The 20,537-nt window shown below is 45.2% G+C and overlaps 1 protein-coding gene across 8 annotated transcripts in view; it reads right to left on the bottom strand.

The window, feature by feature from the left end:
- Positions 1–20,537, bottom strand: part of NLGN1 (neuroligin 1) — a 628,672-nt gene that overhangs the window by 498,458 nt on the left and 109,677 nt on the right. For 2 of the 8 annotated variants that reach the window (XM_053390583.1, XM_053390585.1), the window contains exon 1: positions 481–1,076. The exons of 1 other annotated variant lie outside the window; for it this stretch is intronic. The gene's annotated coding sequence lies outside the window, so the exon portion shown is untranslated. Of the gene's footprint in view, positions 1–45; positions 124–480; positions 1,079–20,537 lie in introns of those variants that run through there. 5 more of the 8 variants (XM_053390582.1, XM_053390584.1, XM_053390581.1 and 2 more) reach the window with 4 other exon arrangements.

The raw sequence follows: 20,537 nt of genomic DNA, 5'->3' as shown, positions 1-20,537 counted from the left end.
CAAAACCAAAAAACCTAAAGCCCAGCAAAGCCTGGATTGTCTCACAATGCAAAGTTGCGGGAGATCCGAGAGCACTTCTGCCTTCGCTTGCCGCCGCCGCCGCCACCCTCCTCTCTCCCCTCCGCGCACCGGCGATGTTTTGCAAGTCACAAGCGCTGGCCATTCTGCGCACCCCCACCCCACCCCCAATACATACACCAAATACACCCCCGTCTCACCACCATCGCCCATTGCCGTCCTACTCGGAGAAACCAGATCTCCCCCCCCACTCCACAAAAGCCACCCATCCCACCCGTCCTTGATCTTAAAACTATGAAACCCCCCCCCCCCAGGAAACAAGAACTAACCGATGCCCCCCCCCGCGCCAACATTCCTGACAGTGTCCAGATAATGTAAGGGGCGATTATCTATCTATCGGGGGAAGGGGGGTGGTTTAAGCATTCTGTCGTTTAAAAATGAAAAGGAAATCAAACTATTTACCAATTCCAATAAGCCTTGTTTTGTTTTGTTTGTTGGCTTAAAAAAAAAGAAAAAGAAAAAGAAAAATCAAACCGCAAGTCCGCTGCTAAAACCGTAATTCACTGTTTGGATCCCGGGCGTTATCCTCTTTTAATCAGCTGTAACCCCGAGGTTCTTAAATCATCCGCTGGACACTTCCAAATTGTATCGATTTATATAATTTCCCCCCCTCTTGCTCTCCTCTGCCCAAGACTGCGAGAAGGAAAGAGGGAGGAGGAAGAGGAGAAGGAGAAGAAGAAGGAGAAATCCCATCCGGAATTCACCGGCGTGAAGCATCTGTACCAAGCCGCCGCCACCTCCATTTAAATCCGACCATCAGGCAAGAACTAGAAATGATCAAACGTTACTTCTTTTCGGCTGCAATCAGATAATCCTACTAATCCAATAGATTTATCTCGATTTGAAATTGCCCTCCAGATGAATCTCCTTTGCTTGATGTCCAGTTGTGTGTGATTTCACAGCACACGGAGACTGAAGAGGAGGCTGTGTTTGTATGTGTGTAGTGTGGGGTGTGTGGTTTTTTTAAAAGGATTTTTTTTCCAGGAGGGGGGAGATTCTGGATGCGCTGCTCGCTAAAAGAAAGGGGGGGGGGGAAATGCCGAGAACCTTGGTTTTTCCCCTATTATAGGTTTCAACTCCAAATTGCTGCTAGATGAAAAATGGTACAAAGGTACCCCTAGTGGCCAAGAGCCGAACAACAAGCCATCCCACTTCCCCCCCTTTTTTTCTTCTCTCTCCCCCCCTTCCTCGCTTGCTTTCTTCTTTTCTTCTTTATTTTTTTCCACGGCAGTCATCTGCTAGAGGAGTCTCTGTAAAACGGCCATTCTGCCTTGTTAATTAACCATGCCTCCGAATAGAAGGATAAACTTTATTAGCACCGGGGAAGGAGGAGAAATGCACTCTTGCCTCTCTGTGAATCTACAGCTAAGAATATTGCAATGCTGTGCCGAAGAGGCGAATTCAAAGGCTGCAAACCTGCTAGGAAGAAGCAGTATTGTACGTTCAGCACAAGACTGAAGGTTCACCGTAGCCTTGTCCGTGGCATGCTATTGCCACCCTCGCCACCCCTGTGTGTGAAGTTTTTTTGTGTGGGGTTTTCTTTTTGCAAAGCAGAGAGTGCAGAGATGCAACACCCCCGAAGGCAGAGAAAAGAAAACTCTGCCAATTCAAGTCTGTTGAATTTATCAGACAGGATGGAACCATCCACAGACGGCAACTAACATGTGTTAGTACGATCGCAAAACGTTGCAATGCATTACGTGGCGGATGAAACTTGGGTCGCCCAACAGTTTATGGAAAGCAAGCAAGTTTGTCTCAATGTCCACATGACAACGTCCTCCTCAAAATGCAGTCCCATATTCTATATTGTCACACGCCACCCAAGGGTGCCAACTTGAATAAACTATTGGGGGCGGAAGGCAAGGCCTGCCCCGCGTGACTGATCACATGACATGGTGCATGCACACCCTTTGAATGGCAATGCCCATCAACTTTGGAGGGGCCCAGCCCCCTCAAATATTTTATTGGGGGGCAAAGGGACCTTGGCCCCTAGGATTTGGCTCCTAATCTCAGAGTGGTGTGAGATTCCAGGTACTTCTCCAGGGTTTGCTTTCCTCTGAATGAGGGACAGCAGAGACTGTGGTGTCTTTATGATATATGGTTTATTTACACATATATACAACCTGAGACTACGATGGACGGGCTCACAGCATCAATACCCCAAGGAGGTCATGCTGTTCCCATAGCCGCAGCCTTGGATCCTAGCAGAAATCAGACACGGATCTGTCTCTCAACTGCCCAGGCTGCTTCTTGCTCCCAGCTTCTACCTCATACACACAACTAAAGCCTATCTAACTAACAGACTTAAGAGAGCTACATCAATTGTCTGGGGTAGCTCTGTATTTAGGGAGGAGAAAGTTGGAGGAAGCAGCCATAGTTGGAGAAAAACACTGCAAGGATGAGGGGGTATTAAAGGCGGAGCAAGGAGGTCACATTCCACATTAAACCAAGGTAAGGACTTTCCCTTAGACCAGCAGTCTTCATCGTTTTTAGATCTGGAACCCAAACATCGTCTAGAGACCCATTTCTTAATCTGTCAGCGTTTATGCATATGGTGGCACTGCTATTGCAACCCATCTTAGAGCTGCCCAGTTGACAACAAGAGGCTTAGATTATCATATGTATTGTTTCAGTTGTGAAGCGCACTGGTACCATTCCTCTTCTGGCAGGTGTGCAACTGTGGATGCACAGGACCATGGATGCCACGCAGCATGCATGGCCTTGGCGCCAAAATTTGTGGGTGCCCGGCCCCTTCATGGGGAATTTTGTGGGTGCTCAGGCACCAAGGGCCCCAGGGAGCTGGTACCCATGTCTTCTGTCCATCCCTAACCATCCTCTTCTATATTTGATCTTCATGAAACATGCTCATTTCTTATGGGGCTGTTTCCTGGGGTCAGGTTGGCCTAGAGAGGCATTTTAAAGTTTTGCTGTTGTCCTTACTTCTGCAACCCTCAAGATCTCTTCCAAGTACACAGACACGTTCTCTCAGGTCACTTCCAGGTGAGCTGCTTATTCAGCACTTATTGTGGTTTGCTTGCACAAAGTTTGCAGTTAGGTTATATGCAACATCTGCTGTTAACATTCATTCCAGTTAGTTTGCAGGGAAGTTACGTGATGTTGTGTCAAGCAACCACACTTTCTGGTGCATCTCCCCGTCACTTTCCTGATTTCAAAAAGTCAATGGAAGGTAGTTTCTTTTGGGAAGTGGGCTTGTTACACAAGTATGCCAAATTCATTTTAATTGCTGTTATGCAATCAAATCCCACCCCCAAAAAAACAGTGACCATGGCAGTGCCAACCTGCCTACAATCCTGCCAGCACTCACTGGGTTCACTGTGAGAAGGACCGATAGGACCAGCCTGAAAGAACACTGGGTTATTTTCTCCAAGAAACAGACAGGGAGAAGTGTTCTCCCTATAATCACTAGGCATGTAATTATGCAAACATGAATGCTATATTTTAATATGTATGAAATAAATCCTATTATATTGCATACAAAGTATTTCATGACAGGATTTTTGGTTTTGGTGGGTTTTTTTGCATTGAACTATATGTTCATGCCCTCTGGTTCAAATCAGCAAGTCAGAGGTTTTTGCTTTTAAAAAGTAGTTTGTTGCTTTTGTCCAACTCTACAATTCTGTGATTAGATACATTAAACTATTAAAGTAATCTTGTGGCACCATGGTATGCAGGTCTACTCAGTAGTAAGTCCCACTTAATTCAGTGGGGCCCATACCCAGATAAATGAGGATAGGAGTGCCCTTCTCACTGGGGAAGAGGCTAGCCATAACTCGGTGCCCGAGAAACAGAAGGGCCCAGGGTTCCATTCCATGATATCTCCAGGAAGCGCTGATAAGAGATATCTGTCTAAAATCCTGGTGAGCTGCGGCTAGCCAGCATAGGCCAGGTGTAGGCAAACTCCGGCCCTCCAGATGTTTGGGACTACAATTCCCATAATCTACTGGTCCTGTTAGCTAGGGATGGTGGGAATTGTAGTCCCAAACATCTGGAGGGCCGGAGTTTGCCTATGCCTGGTACAGACAATACTTAGCAAGGTAGACCAATGGTCTAAGTCCCTTCAGGTATTTGTAAGGTGTAAATATACCATAGGCAGGAAGGTGGGGGAGTAGTAGGCTGTCCCTACCACTAGAGTTGCCACCTTGGGTTGGGCAAAATACGGGACAGTTTAGTCAAAATAAAGGACAGGTGGGGGAATGGGGGGGGAGGTAAAGGGACCCCTGATCATTAGGTCCAGTCGTGACTGACTCTGGGGTTGCGGTGCTCATGTCGCTTTATTGGCCGAGGGAGCCGGCGTACAGCTTCCGGGTCATGTGGCCAGCATGACTAAGCCGCTTCTGGTGAACCAGAGTAGTGCACAGAAATGCCGTTTACCTTTCCGCCGGAGTGGTACCTATTTATCTACTTGCACTTTGACGTGCTTTCAAACTGCTAGGTGGGCAGGAGCAGGGATCGAGCAACAGGAGCTCACCCCATCACAGGGATTCGAACCGCCAACCTTCCAATCGGCAAGCCCTAGGCTCTGTGGTTTAGACCACAGCGCCACCCACGTCCCTATGCAGAGAGGTACTGTGTCTGAAAACAGGTTCCATTTCACCGTTTTGGCTAACAGCTGTTGACAGAGCTATCCTCCATGAACTCATCCATTTTCAAAGTCGTCTATACCACGCAGTCAATAAATGTGGTTAAAAGTAGCTATTCTAGGAGTGAGTTTGTGTAAATGGGGGACGTCGGCCACAAATCATGCTTGCATTACGATGCAGACTTTTTGACCAAACTGTCTCGACTTCAACATTCAGCCAAGCATTCTGAATGCATCGGCAAGTCCAGTGTGTGCAGAGCCCTAGGCAAGGTCTAAAGGTGCCAGGAAATTTGATAAAAACCCTTTTTGCTCTTAAGATTCTGTGGCAGGCCAGTACAGATTAATGTTTGCAGCAATGACAACATAATTCTGTGCAAAGTTTGTCTAGCTTCCCTGAGATATTGGAATCGCAGTGCCCTGCATGTATTTTAAATTTAGTATGTTTCAGTACCAAACTGCAGTACCAAACTGGTTTGTGCAAATAACCTTCTAATGTTAATGAACCATTTGCAGAAATAAAGATACACCTCACAACAAATGTTACTGATCCGTAGGAAACACAACCTGAAAAAATAGGCAATGCACATACATTTGTAAACTAAGAAAATATTTAATAAAAAATGTTTTTAAAAAACAAATAAAGATACATGAACACCCACCACACACACACACACACACACACACACACACACACACACTTCCAGTCCATTTGACTTCACAATGGAAACTGTGTTATTATTTATTAATCTATAAACCGCTTAATGTCGAAACATTAAAATCCAGTGGCCCAAACCTTAAAATATGAAAATCCACCATTAAAATAGACATCAAAACAATCCTAAGCACAAAGATATAAACACCCATAATTAAAATATGAAAGAAAACAATCCCATTGAAACACACAGTAATTAATATAGGAGGCCCAGATCAAGAGATAACAAAATGTCAGTGTAAAAGGGTGCATCTCTGAAAGTCGGCAGAACACCAACAAAGAGGATCCTCTCTCTGATATCAGCAGGGAGGACATTCCACAACACTGGAGCCACCAGTAGAAAACCCTGCCTTTGTGTCACCACAAGCTGGTAATAATCAGACCATGACAAGATTAACTGGGTTCCATTTGTTGATCTCAATACTGTTTACCAGGCAATGGAGGGGAGGTCACAAAGGTGTTTTCAGGAACAGACAATGGAAGTGTACAAACAGCTTGGAGACTCAGAAGTAGACTTGTCTCTCTGTAAATTGCAAATTGATTTCCTCTCCTGGAAATAGCTTTCATGTTAAGCACATGCACAATATTTTTAATAGCTGTGGGGAACCTCCCTCTGAAACAGTGTCTTGCTCATGCAGCCTGGCTCTTGTGCAGTGCCTGAGAGCCACCTCTTAATTCAATTTAAACTAGCTTTCTAGTGCTCATGGTTGCAAGAGATGTCCGAATGTGCTGTGACTGTGAGCACAAGGCTAAATTACAAGGCACAAGGAAGAGTGAAGGGGTGTGGCCAGCCACAAAAAGGGGGTGCAGAGGCACAAACCATAAGATTAATCATAACGGAGGTCTCTTGTAATCAAAGGCAATAAAATATTTCTTGCTAGCTTACAACAGTTTCTAGCTTTGTTCCATAATCCAAGAAATAACACAGTGGCCAATAAACAAACAATTTTAAGTCCAGTGCATTCTTCCATACAGAACACGCTAGAAGTAAAAAGTTTAATCATCCTATTGGGTTTCTTTGCATCTGGTTTTAAAAGTTATAGAAAGACTGTTCCACTCTGTCTCCCGGGAAGAACAACATGGCAAGGGGGACATCATCCACCTGCTGAAGATGAAGAAACTGTTGGGAGTGGTGTTCCTGCCATCACACTTATAAGAACTTTGGAAGTGAGAACTAGCGCCTGGGTTTGCTTCTCCCCCTACCCAGCTCCTCCTTCTCCACCCCTTTCCCCTTTATATCATGTCCTTAAAATTGTAAGCTCTCATGCAGGGACAATCTTATTACCTGGAAGAGGCCATGAGGCATCTGGTCCAACATCTTAGGAAACTCACAAGTAGCGTGGGATGAAAAGTACTCTGGCTTTGCTTCTCACCCACCATCTGCTGTCTTGCTACTGTTTACATGGCAGTTCCATTTAGCTGCCATGGTTAATAGCCTGTGGCTTTGAATTTGTCTTCAGATGTTAAAAGCCCACTAAGCTGGTGGTCCTCAACACATCTTGCAGCTCAGTCATAATTCAGAGTCATGCAAGCTGTTTCCGTTCATTTGTCCTGAATCTAAGGCAAGTGAGCACCACTCTGCACATAATGCACATCAAGATGGTAGAATGCTAGGCTTCAAAACTTCAAACTAAAAGCTGAGGGTCCTGTTTTTTAATGGCTCTCCCATATAAAAAGTGGCCTGTGTATAGCAAGTTATACATCAGGTAAAGGTAAAGGGAACCCTGACCATTAGGTCCAGTCGCGGACGACTCTGGGGTTGTGGCCCTCATCTCACTTTATTGGCTGAGGGAGCCAGCGTACAGCTTCCGGGTCATGTGGCCAACATGACTAAGCCACTTCTGGCGAACCAGAGCAGCGCATGGAAATGCAGTTTAGCTTCCCGCCAGAGCGGTACCTATTTATCTACTTGCACTTCAACGTGCTTTCAAGCTGCTAGGTTGGCAGGAGCAGGAACAACGGGAGCTTACCCCGTCGCGGGGATTCGAACTGCCGACCTTCTGATCGCCAAGCCCTAGGCTCTGTGGTTTAACCCACAGCGCCACCCGCGTCCCTTTATACAGCAGAGAGAGGGCTAAATGGAACCTCTCCCTGGAGTTCTAGTTTTGTTCAATGCAGGGAGTTTATGGTTGGGCATATTCAAAAATGCAACCATCTCCCCACACTTGCAGCTGGATGGGGGTACATCTCAAGAACACTGGGTTGGGTCCAATGTTAGTTGCATTCAGAGCAGACCCACTGAAATTAATGGATCTAAGTTAGGCATACTCATTCATGTCAATGGGTCTACTCCAAGTAGAAGTAACACTGCAGACAACCCTCTACACTCAACCACTTCATTCTAAACTTGTAAAAAAGGGGCTTACAGAACATCTTCTACCAGCCAAAAAAAAAATGCAAGAAGGAAGCATAGGCTTGTATGAGCCAGACCTACCATTTGCTGCCCCCATGTGCCATGCTGTTCCATTCTGCACCTTCAACAGATGTCGGAAGGGGCTCTATGGGCATGCACCAGTTCTTTTCCACCAAAGATGTTCTTTCCACGTGTGAGCGGTGGGGGCACATCATGGAAACTCCCCCCTTTAGAATAGCTTTTGGTTTCATTGGGTAACACACAAACACCACCACCAAATTCGAGTGCTACACACAAGGGATACAAATGCCTTTCTGCCCACTTTCTCTACATCATTCACAACGTTGTCAACTTCCTATTGCCCCTTAGGCAGCAATCCTGTACACACTGGGAATGGAATCCCATTGAACTCTTTGGGACTTGCTTCTGATTAGATGTGTCTACCGCAGGTTATCTTTGCTTTCCACAATAAAAAGCCCCAACAATTTTAATCTTTTTTGGTATGGAAGGCCTTCCCCCTCCACAAGTACTTAGTAATTTTGTTTGCTCCCTTTTTTGCAACTTTTCTAGTTCTTCCATTGGGGAGCGGCTGTGAGCTCATTGGTAGAGCATCACAGGTTGTGTCTCATTGGTAGAGCATCACTGGTTCAATCCCTGCCATTTCCATGTAGGACTAGGAATGTCTGAATCTCTGAAGAGTTGCTGCCATGGCTTCCTATGTTATATAGTTCAAGAAGGACACTGACAAACTGGAACGTGTCCAGAGGAGGGCAACCCAAATGGTCAAAGGCCTGGAAACGATGCCTTATGAGGAACGGCTAAGGAACGGCTAAGGGAGCTGGGCATGTTTAGCCTGGAGAAGAGGAGGTTAAGGGGTGATATGATAGCCATGTTCAAATATATAAAAGGATGTCACATAGAGGAGGGAGAAAGGTTGTTTTCTGCTGCTCCAGGCATGTTTAGCCTGGAGAAGAGGAGGTTAAGGGGTGATATGATAGCCATGTTCAAATATATAAAAGGATGTCACATAGAGGAGGGAGAAAGGTTGTTTTCTGCTGCTCCAGAGAAGCGGACACAGAGCAATGGATCCAAACTGCAGGAAAGAAGATTCCACCTAAACATTAGGAAGAACTTCCTGACAGTAAGAGCTGTTCGACAGTGGAATTTGCTGCCAAGGAGTGTGGTGGAGTCTCCTTCTTTGGAGGTCTTTAAGCAGAGGCTTGACAACCATATGTCAGGAGTGCTCTGATGGTGTTTCCTGCTTGGCAGGGGGTTGGACTCGATGGCCCTTGTGGTCTCTTCCAACTCTATGGTTCTATGATTCTATATTCTGGTGACAATGGGTCTATCATGATTTGTGTCAGGGGGGCATTTCAGGTAACCATCTTAGTATATAGTCTCTGTAAGGCCTGGAGTTAACTTTAAAAACACACACACTAAAAACCCCCAAGGAGGGCATGTACTGAAGTTTAATTTTGGAAAGCCTTTTTGATTCTTGGAATTCGAAAGATGTGTAAATATCACATGTCTGAGTAATAAATTGCCTTGGAAGCGGAGATGATTTTTACAGGAAGAGTCAGCTATGCAACATCAATAAGCTGCTTAGCACTTGGCTTGTATTAATTGTCAGGTAGGGTTTTTATGCTGTAGTTCCAAATATTCCAGAAGACCTGGGTATGTCCCATGGTTACTGACCAACCCTGCACTATACAGGGAAATGAGCCTGTACAGCATGGTGAACGTCGCAACAGCATGTAGTTTTAATCTTTGTTCTATTGGCCAAACCTTATTATTTATAATAGCTGAATGCAAAACATGCTTAGGAACCACCCTTCCATGTCTTCCTCACTTAAGCAGATACACCACGGAAGTTCTGCACACTTGGAGTCACACACAGATGTTCACTTTGATTATTTATATGCCACTCTACATTTATGAAGATCTCAGAGCAGTTTTACACAACAGAATGTTACAATCCCATAAAATGTCCGGTTAACAAATATAATTAGGGGTGAAGGGGACCCCTGACCATTAGGTTCAGTCGTGACCAACTCTGAGGTTGCGGCACTCATCTTGCTTTAATGGCCGAGGGAGCCGGCGTACACCTTCCGGGTCATGTGGCCAGCATGACTAAGCCGCTTCTGGCGAACCAGAGCAGCACACGGAAACGCCGTTTACCTTCCCGCCGGAGCGTTGCCTATTTATCTACTTGCACTTTGACGTGCTTTTGAACTGCTAGGTTGGCAGGAGCAGGGACCAAGCAACGGGGGTTCACCCCATCGCGGGAATTCGAACCGCCGACAATTAAAACCCACCAATATAATTACAATTAAATACAATTTAAACCCACCAATATAATAGAGATTCGGGGGGGGGGGAGAGAACTAGTGCAGAAAAGAAGAAACAGACCACACAACCATGTGAATTGTGAATACAGAAAACAAACCAGTCAAACCAGCTGAAATTCTTAGAGAGATGCAAAAGTCAGGAAAAACAGGCATGGTTTCAACCAGCATCTGAACCATTGTACCATTGTAGGCTGGGAGTTCCATAGAGAGGGCAACATTCCACATACAAGATATTGTTCCTTTAACTTTTCAAGATTCTATCACTGAGTTTGCAGCCGCACTACACATTTAAAGCAGAACCATACCACTTAAAAAAATTATGGTTTCTCCCAAAGAATCCTGGGAACTATACTTCATTAATGGTGCAGAACTCTCACAGCTGCCATTCTTAGAGCTCTTTAGGAGGAGGAATTGATTTTTAAACCACTTTGGGAACTGCTGCTACATGAGGGGAACAGAGCAGCCTTTTAGCAATTCCCAGAAGAACCCTTAACATACTATGGTTCCCAGGATTCTGCGGGGGAGCCATGACTGTTTAAAGTGGTATGAGACTGCTTTAAACGTATGGTGCAGATGAGTCCTCAAACACAACCAAATAACAGATTTAAGAATAGATATGCCTTTGGATACAGGGGTCTGATACAGGACAGTTGCTTTGCTTACCATAGTTCCAAAGTTCTATAGGACACAGGAGGGAGGGAACAGGCTTTAATCTGGTGCATAGTTGAAATGGGACAACAATTGCCTCTCATATCAGAATCTGGATTTGGGAGGGGCAGGTTTAACTCCAGTATACCCCACCACTTCTCTCATTCATCGATGGAGAATAGCCGGGAAAGGGGGGTGATATTTGAGATGATGATACTTTTGGCGCATAATCAATTTCAATACTTTTTTCCGAGCTGAAATAGGAAGTAACAAATCTAGTGGAGAATTACACACCAGTCTGTCCAGAAGGTAGGATCGGGTGGGTTTATAATGGAATTTCCAAAGAGTGAATTCATCAAGCATCCCGAGACATTGGTGGTTCTGTGACCTTAGCTACTATCGTACAAATCCCCAGCCTAATATCAGACCTATGTATACACATATCAACCAACAAAACTGAAAGTGTAAAGACCTCCATGCTTCAGCAGACCTCAGAGCAAAGAATTGAGAGTCTGAGTGGTCACTGAGGATGCAATTCTATACATTTAGGAGCAACTGTAAATTCTATGCCTTCTGTAGGTCTACTGCTTGAAAGCAGTGGCTTACTCTAAGGTAAGTAAGTTTAACAGTGAACACACACACTTCCACACTTTAGTGGGCATTTTGGTAGTACCCAATCTGTTATGTTGGACAGAATAGTCTGTCTGGTACTTTATTTAGAAGGACTGAATCATATTCAAAAGTTCACGAGTTGTTGCATAACAAACCCTTCATCATCCCTTCATAGCCTCTTCACTTCCACAGACGTATTATGTAAATACACTTTGCTATATTTTCTTACCAGACGCATTTTGCAGTCACAGGCAGAATAAGAACATAATGACCTACAAAGGGCTCAGCTGGATCAGACCAAAGGTCCATCATAGTCCAGACTCATGTTTCCAAAGCGGCCAACCATAGGCCCATGGGAAGCCTACAAGCAAGGCAGCAGCACAGAAACACACTTGCGATCCCCAGTCATGGTCACAAGTAGCCGCTGAAAGCCTAATCCTCCACTAACTTGTCCAATCCACTTTCAAAGCCATCCATTATGTCTGCATTATGAACCTAACTTGGAATAACTGGCATAGTTTCCTTCCTGGATGTACTGAGATTTCTGCAAGGTTGCAAAGTAGTCCTAACCAAGTTCTCTGCAAGTTCTCCCACCAAACCATCATTTCCCAGGGTCCCTTTAGAAGGTCATGGTCCGGTTCATGGGTGATCAAAGTCCCAGCTGGGGACGTCGGGACTGGGGGCAGGATGGCGGGGTGGGAGCAGAAACGAGAGTTCAGGAGTCAGGAAGCCAAGAGTCAGAGGGTCAGAGAGCTAGGAGTCAAGAAGCCAAGGGTCCGAGGGTCAAGAGGCAAGGAGTTACTAAGGCAGGGGTTTGAGGATCAAGGAGTCAAGGAACCAAACACAGGAAGGCAGGGAATGTGTTGCTGTGGCAGAGAGCTGAAGGGAAAATGCTGACCTTATATCCCTTCCCAGCTCTTGCCACCAGGTGCTGTGAGTTACCAATGGGCCGCACCTGTGAGGCCGCACCTTGCCTCTTCAGAACAAACTTAGGAAGGCTCCTGGCCTGGTTCCTGCACGCACACCTGACAGTAAGCAGCCATGACTCTTAAACCCGTTTTAATATTAACACTATTGACTGGCAACAGGCATCACATGAAAATATTTGGGCAGGGTGGTAAATGCTGCTGGAATGTATACCACATAGTTAATAATTCAGATTGCATTTTTTTAAAAAATGTGAACATTGCACAGAAAGAGATGTTGATTGCACCTATGATTCTATTTTATCGTTTCAATCATTCCCACTTTGTTGCTCTTCCTGCCAAAGAGAGAGCATTTCACAGTCTTCACTTGTTGGGTGAGTTTAAGCTTATGCAAACCATTTGGCCCTCACCCTCTCTGCACTGAGAAAATAGCTCACATACCCATTTTAAAACGTCTGTCTAATCTGACTTGGCAGGAGGAACCTGGTTTCACTTCCAATCTCTCTGCCTTGATTGGAATCTGTTGGTCTTCGGTGAGGAACCTATTGACCCTCTCTCATAAGCTTGCCTGCCATCGTGGGTATATTCCAGAATGAGTGAAGCTGAACAAATGGTCCAGCGTTGTTATATAAAATTTGCATCCTTGTCTCTTAAGTTTGTAGGGCAGCTTAGTAGCAATTGTGCCTCAGGGGTTGCTAACATGGAACCCATGGGTGAAATGGTGCCACTGAAGTTGTCCCCCGGTACCCAGTGAGACACACACATACTTCAGGGAATTTGGCATGGTGCAAATGCAATGCCAGGAGCACCAGAATGGCTCTGCCAGTGTGTGTGCACTGCACCAACCTTGCTGCTGCCTCACCCTCTCCTGGTCAACCTTAGAGACACCACTGATGGGAAGACAGGTAAGCACTGCCAGCCTTCCCCACTGACCACTACTGGTTTGTGGCTCAGTGGTAGAGTACATGTTTTACAAAATCTCCAGCATCTCTAAGCAGGGCTAGGGGAAAGTTCTGTCTTTCAGCTGCTTTTTGTCAGTGTAGAAAAGCATTTCCCAAACTTGGGCCTCCAGCTGGTTTTGGACTATGTTATGTTATGTGAGTTGAATAGGATCCAAAAGGCAGCAGTCTGATTGGTCCTAGAACAATGCAGCAGTATGATTGGTCCGCAGGAGCCACCCAATCCAGCTCCAGGTGGAAGTGAATCTGCAACCTGATTGGCCCACAGGAGAATCCCAGAATTAGCCAATCACGTGCGGCCCATTGTGTAAATAATGCATATAAAGCAGATATTTTGGGGAAACTTTCATTCCTCACTACTATGAGCTGAATAAAGAGCATGAAATCCACACTCGACTCCAAGTATATTTCAGACTACCTTGCATCATCCCTAGCTAGCAAGACCAGTGGTCAGGGCTGATGGGAACTATAGTCCAAAAACTAATGGAGACCCAAGTTTGGGAAATCCTGGTGCAGATAACACAGTGTTGGATGTTTCAATGTCTATCAATACACTGCAGCTTCCTAACTTCCTAAGAGATGTGGTCATCAGAATTTTGCTACATATACTGGCATGCCAACTATAATTCTTTCTCCCCCTGTATCCATACAAATGAAGTAGTTCACCAGTCATCTTATTAAACCGAGCAAAGTTTGTAGCGTTTGCAACTTCTTCTTTTGTGCAGAAGAAGCTGGAAGGCAGCTGTGTGGTTCTAAAGCAACATGGAAGGATGCAATTCGCTCGGCGGCCAGCTCTGTGGAACCATATTGTTCCACGTCTAATATGGCCATATTGTTGTTGTTTAGTCATTTAGTCATGTCCGACTCTTCGTGACCCCATGGACCAGAGCACGCCAGGCACTCCTGTCTTCCACTGCCTCCCGCAGTTTGGTCAAACTCATGCTGGTAGCTTCGAAGACACTATCCAACCATCTCGTCCTCTGTCGTCCCCTTCTCCTTGTGCCCTCCATCTTTCCCAACATCAGGGTCTTTTCCAGGGAGTCTTCTCTTCTCATGAGGTGGCCAAAGTATTGGAGCCTCAGCTTCACGATCTGTCCTTCCAGTGAGCACTCAGGGCTGATTTCCTTCAGAATGGAGAAGTTTGATCTTCTTGCAGTCCATGGAACTCTCAAGAGTCTCCTCCAGCACCATAATTCAAAAGCATCAATTCTTCAGTGATCAATATGGCCATATTACTGCATCTATAAGGGGCGCTTTTCAAGCAGTCATTTCCCTTGCCCCCGACAATCAGCCTGCCGCAGAAGCCTTAACAATGAAACCAGCAGGAATGCTTTTATAATGTATATCTGTAGTTAAATTGGTTCCCACTTCCAGAAAAGGCGTGACAGATACCTTGCATCTGAATCGACAAATCCTTAGAAAAGTAGCTTTGGCTGCGAAGCAACGTCTATAAGGATACTAATTTTCACGGCTCGCATTCATTCAACGGGCAAAGTCCCTGGTTTGTGTAATAAGGGATGTTACACAAAGCCCGGTCATCCTTTCAGCACAGCTGCTTTGGAAAAATGCAGTTTAAAAACGAGCCAAAATCTACCTGTACCTGACAATGGCTGTTAACACAGAACAATGCGCATACCTCCAGGAAGATTAACACATGCAACAATTTTCCTACTTTGGCCAACAGTCTGAACTCTCCTGTTTTCCAGGCCCAACCAACTCCTCTTCCTGCCTCCCCTCCTGCTATAAAAGCAGAAACACTAAGCAGGCAGGCAGAAAAAGAGCTGGACAGCAGAATGGCCAGTTCAAATTATCCACTCTATTAACATCTGAAAGGAGCATGTTGCTGAATATTCTCTAAGGAGCTGCTGGGGGCAAAGGCCTAGGACACTTAAAAGTAAGAACTCAGAATATGCTGATTGGATGAACAGGTTTATTTTAAAGTTACTTCTATGTTTGCAGCTGCCTGCGGACTAGGATTCTCCCTTTCCCCTTGCCTACTGCAAGTCCTGTAGTCCCCCAGCCCGTAGTTAGCTAAGGAATCCTGGCCTGGATCAACGAATGGATGTGCCGCAAACATTGCAACAGTTTCGTGGGAGTGGGAACAGGGGCGGACTACGGTTTTTCAAATTTCTGCTGTGCCCTGTGCAATGCCAAAATCTGGAAACACTTCCCCCCCCCCGCACCTCTTGCCTGTGGTGTAGTGGTTAAGAGCAGTAGACTCGTAATCTGGGGAACTGGGTTCGCGTCTCTGCTCCTCCACATGCAGCTGCTGGGTGACCTTGGACTAGGCACACTTCTCTGAAGTCTCTCAGCCCCACTCACCTCACAGAGTGTTTGTTGTGGGGGAGCAGGGGAAAGGAGAATGTTAGCCGCTTTGAGACTCCTTTGGGTAGTGATAAAGTGGGATATCAAATCCAAACTCCTCTTCTTCTTCTTCTTCTTCTTCTTCTTCTTCTTCTTCTTCTTCCATTCTGCACATGCATTGCTTCATAGTTGCGATGCCCTGTGGCGCCCGACTCAGCTCGGCGCCCAGTGCGGGGAATTCAGTTGTGCTACCCTAAATCCGCCTCTGGTGAAAATTCACTATTAGGAGGTGCAGCACACCTCCCTACCTGCCTGCCTTCATTGCCACCACAAGAAACTGCAAATCTCTTGCTGTGTTATATCTCCATTTTGTATTGGAGCGCATGGTTGGGAGGAGTCTGCAAAATGGGAGGGGAGGGTAGAAGGGGACTAGAATTCTGAAACGCTTCCCCCCCTCCAAAGAAAAACACTTTTTATCTGTTTTCCCATTTGCTGCTTTCCTAAACGAAAAAGAGTGTCTAAGTGACCTACAAGTTTTTTTTTGTAATACAAAAATTACAACAAGTGACAAATCAAATCAATCAAAACTGTAACGCTGAAAAGCGGTCATCCACAGCCATCAATGAAAGAGGAAAGTATCTTTGTCCCAACCAACCAAAAGATTAGCATCAAAAACAAATGCCAAAAAATGTGAATTCAGCCCCAGCTACAGCATATTGGTCCAGCGCCGAGGGCCTTCTGGCAGTTCCCTCACTGCGAGAAGCCAAGTTACAGGGAACCAGGCAGAGGGCCTTCTCGGTAGTGGCACCCGCCCTGTGTAACACCCTCCCACTAGATGTCAAAGAGAAGAACAACTACCAGACTTTTAGAAGACATCTGAAGGCAACCCTGTTTAGGGAAGCTTTTAATGTTTAACAGACCACTGTATTTTAATACTTTGTTGGAAGCCGTCCAGAGTGGCTGGGGTAAGGGTAAGGAGGCACCAGAGAGTATTAGGTGCCTTCTTACCCTTCAGGCATAACCATATTTACTTGGTAGTCCAGTCAACTGAAATGGACCTTGCTTCCATTCATGCATATCCCGAAGGGTAACTATTCATCATCATATATACTTTTTAATTTTTTAAAAAACTTTCAATATATTATTTAAACCTCTGGCAGAGGCCTATATCTGAGAGCCACAGCTGTGCAATACCTCCCACCCCCACAAAGAAACCCTCAGCTGATATCCACACTTTGCTAGCTATTCAGCACCAGGTGAACACAATTTCATTCTCTCAAAGCTTTTAATGGATAGTTATTTTTACTCTTGCCATTTCTCTCCTTTTATTGCTGCATTTCCCGTTATTTTCTTGTTTCTATGATGTTCATATTTTTCCTGGCATCGTCAAATGTTAATTGTAGGATGTTCATTTTATTATTATTACTATTACTATTTATTGTTATTATTATGAACCACCATGGGAACTTTTGCTGAAGGGTACGATAAAGAACATGTTTTTATAGAAAATGCATGCAGTGGAATACTGCTGCTAAAGACAGAGGCTGGGGTAGTCGTGTGTCCTTCTTTACAGAGAACAGCCCTGTGTGTTTCCCGTAGAGCAGTGGTGGCCAAACACGGCCCTCCATCTGTTTTGGGACTACATTTCCCATCATCCCTGACCACTGGTCCTGTTAGCTAGGGATGGTGGGAGTTGTAGTCCCAAAACAGCTGGAGGGCTGAGTTTGGCCACCACTGCTGTAGAGACTCAAGATTGGATAGGGAAAGGATGGAAGACTGAAGAAACCCCAACTAAAGAATCATGGCAAGAAAAATTGATGGACTGTGCAAAACTGGCAAAACTGACATACCAGCTACGGGACAAGGATAACTGTGACTTTAAGGATGAATGGGAATCCTTTACAAAGTATTTGAAGATGCGATAAAGCGAACTGGACTCCTTGGCTGGCTTTGAATAAACATTCACAAACTTTTTATTGATAATAATCAGCTAAATAGTTTGAGGATCTATACAACTGTGTAACATGCAGAAATCAGCACTTTTAGAGAAATCAAAGACTGGAACTGAGGAAAGTAGGGGGTGGGTGGGTTCTGTGGGGGGAGGAAGGGGAGGGAGGAAAAATGGGGGGGATAAGGATCATATGTTTCTGGATAATATGTTTTGTTTTAATTTTGAATAAAAAGGTTATTTAAAAAAATACTGGATAGGCAAAGCAACCTCAGTAAGGAAACTTAGCCCTCATTGGGCTGGGCTCACATACAAAATGGTGGATTTTTTAAAAAAAGATTTAGATCCCAACTCCTCCAAAATTATGTGTGTGTGTTTGGTGAAAAGTATCATTAATTCTGCTCCTAGACAGCCCTATTAATAAAGAATAGGAAAATTGTCGGGTCCTGATGCACATTTTACATAATTTATGGTAGGTGGAAGAGCACACAATGTGCCTTTTAATCATAAATTACTGTTTAAGATAATTAATCAGGCTCTTTACATCCTAAGAGAGGAAATGACTCATTGATGAGAAATTGGGACAACAGCACGAGGCACATATAAAAAGGGGAGGAGCCAGACAATCACATCTTCAGCATGAGTTTTAGTCGTGAGAGCAGAATGTAGCAGACAGTAGTATTAGTACTAGTCCTAGTAGTACTGTGTGTGCATTAACTCAGTGCATTCTTCTTGAACAAGGATTCCAGTGCCTCCCTGGCATCTCAACAGGGATGGAAAACACCCCTCTGTGTGAGACTTGAGTGAATTGCTGGCAGCCAGCATAGAGAGCACCAGAATACGTGGATCAAATTCTCATTTGGGGACATAAGGTAAAGGTAAAGGACCCCGACCATTAGGTCCAGTCATGGCCGACTCTGGGGTTGCGGCACTCATCTCGCTTTATTGGCCAAGGGAGCCAGCATACAGCTTCCAGGTCATGTGGCCAGCATGTGGCAAACCAGAGCAGCAGACAGAAACACCTTTACCTTCCTGCTGGAGTGGTACCTATTTATCTACTTGCACTTTGATGTGCTTTCAAACTGCTAGGTTGGCAGGAGCAGGGACCAAGCAACTGGAGCTCACCCCGTCGCGGGGATTCAAACCACCGACCTTCTGATCGGCAAGTCCTGAGATTTGGGGACATAGGGAGCTCCTTATTCTGAATCAGAGCGTGGGTTCATCTAGCTCAGCAGTAGGGGTATTGGAGAATTCCAAGTGAAACTGAAACAGGAGCAGAAATTATTAATGCTTATATGTCCCATGTCCGGAACAGAAATCAATTCAGCAAGTACGACTGGTATCTGCTGCTGTTCTTGGTTTCAGTCTGCAAATGATATGCAACTGATGTGGTTCCACACACACACACCATTTGCACCATGTTTCTTTTGCATTGAAATGAATGGTGTGCATACCAACAGCATAATTAATTATGCAAAATTCTGCCACAGTGGAGGGCAAGACTAAGACTGTGGATCTTGTCAAAAGCCGAACTGAAGCAGAATGGAAATAGCACTGCATGCAACGAACACTGATCAAGACAGAAACTGATGCCTTCTTACAACCCTATTCAGCACTGCCAACAGTAGACAAGAGAACTCTAGATGATTGGCAAAGATTTCTGATTCCCCTAAACCCAACAAACTGGATAGAAATATTTGGCTTTTAACTATTTTTGGTCTTTCCATTTGCTCTTTCCATATTTTTGGTCTTGCTTTTCTTAAATACATTGTTAGGATTTTGTTGTCTTTTTTTGTAAATTGCATTTTATTGCTTGAATTTTGATTCGTCTTTTGTGAGCTACTTTGTGGCTGGAAGGTGGCGTAGAACTAAACACTTAACGAAGGGCACAATCCTAACCCTAGTTCTGCTGGCATGAGCAAGTTGGGAAGTGGCAGATCCCCAGCACAACTGCTGATTCCTGGCTAAACCAGGCTATGGTGGCATCCTTCCCCAACCCTGCCTTAGACAGAGACACCTTGGAGTAATTTCCCTGTCCTGGGTCAGCTGATGAGGTCCAGACAGCTGAACCAAGCCTGGCAGGACTTACGCTGGTGTAAGCCCTGAGAAACGGGAGTTCTGGGAAGAAGGGCAGGACCAGACAGAGAGGACTTATGCTAGATCAGGGATCAGCAACCTTTTTCAGCTGTGGGCCAGTCCACCGTCCCTCAGACCATGTGGTGGGCCGGACTATATTTTGAAAAAAACAAACGAATTCCTATGCCCCACAAATAACCCAGAGATGCATTTTAAATAAAAGGACACATTCTACTCATGTAAAAACAAGCTGATTCCAGGACCGTCCGCGGGCCAGATTGAGAAGGCGATTGGGCCGCATCTGGCACCCAGGCCTTAGGTTGCCTACCCCTGTGATAGATCCTAACTCCAGAGCTTGCAAAAGTGGTGGTGTAAGCCTTGTTTTCCCCCTCAGGCTGAGGACAACTCAACGAAGCAATACCCCCTCTCCTGAGAAGAATCTGGATCTGGTATACTTTATATGGCTTCCCATACTTAAAATTGCTTCCTAACTAAATTAGCCCTCCCTCTCAACTTGCTGCTGAAATGAACATGCTTGCATAATAATAATAATAATAATAATAATAATAATAATAATAATAATTTATATCCCACCCTCCACAGCCAAAGCCGGGCTCAGAGCGGCTAACAACAGTAAAATAAATACAACATTCTAAAATCATTTCATTCTAAAATTAATTCAAATCAGATTAATGGCAACCATTGGGCTAGAGTTCTGTGAGGATTGCCAAAGGAGGGGGTCAGGCTGTGCCCTGGCCAAAGGCCTGGCGGAACAGCTCTGTCTTGCAGGCCCTGCAGAAAGATGTCAAGTCCCGCAGGGCCCTGGTCTCTTGTGACAGAGCATTCCACCAGATCAGAGCCACAGCCGAAAAAGCCCTGGCTCTGGTTGAGGCCAGCCTAACTTCTCTGTGGCCCGGGACCTCCAAGATGTTTTTGTTTGAAGACCGTAAGGTCCTCCGTGGGACACACCAGG

The sequence above is a fragment of the Podarcis raffonei genome, chromosome 5, assembly GCF_027172205.1.
Source record: "Podarcis raffonei isolate rPodRaf1 chromosome 5, rPodRaf1.pri, whole genome shotgun sequence".
In the NCBI taxonomy this organism is placed as follows: Eukaryota; Metazoa; Chordata; class Lepidosauria; order Squamata; family Lacertidae; genus Podarcis; species Podarcis raffonei.
Note: the sequence above shows the minus strand (reverse complement) of the source record. Positions and strands in the feature narration are given on the sequence as shown.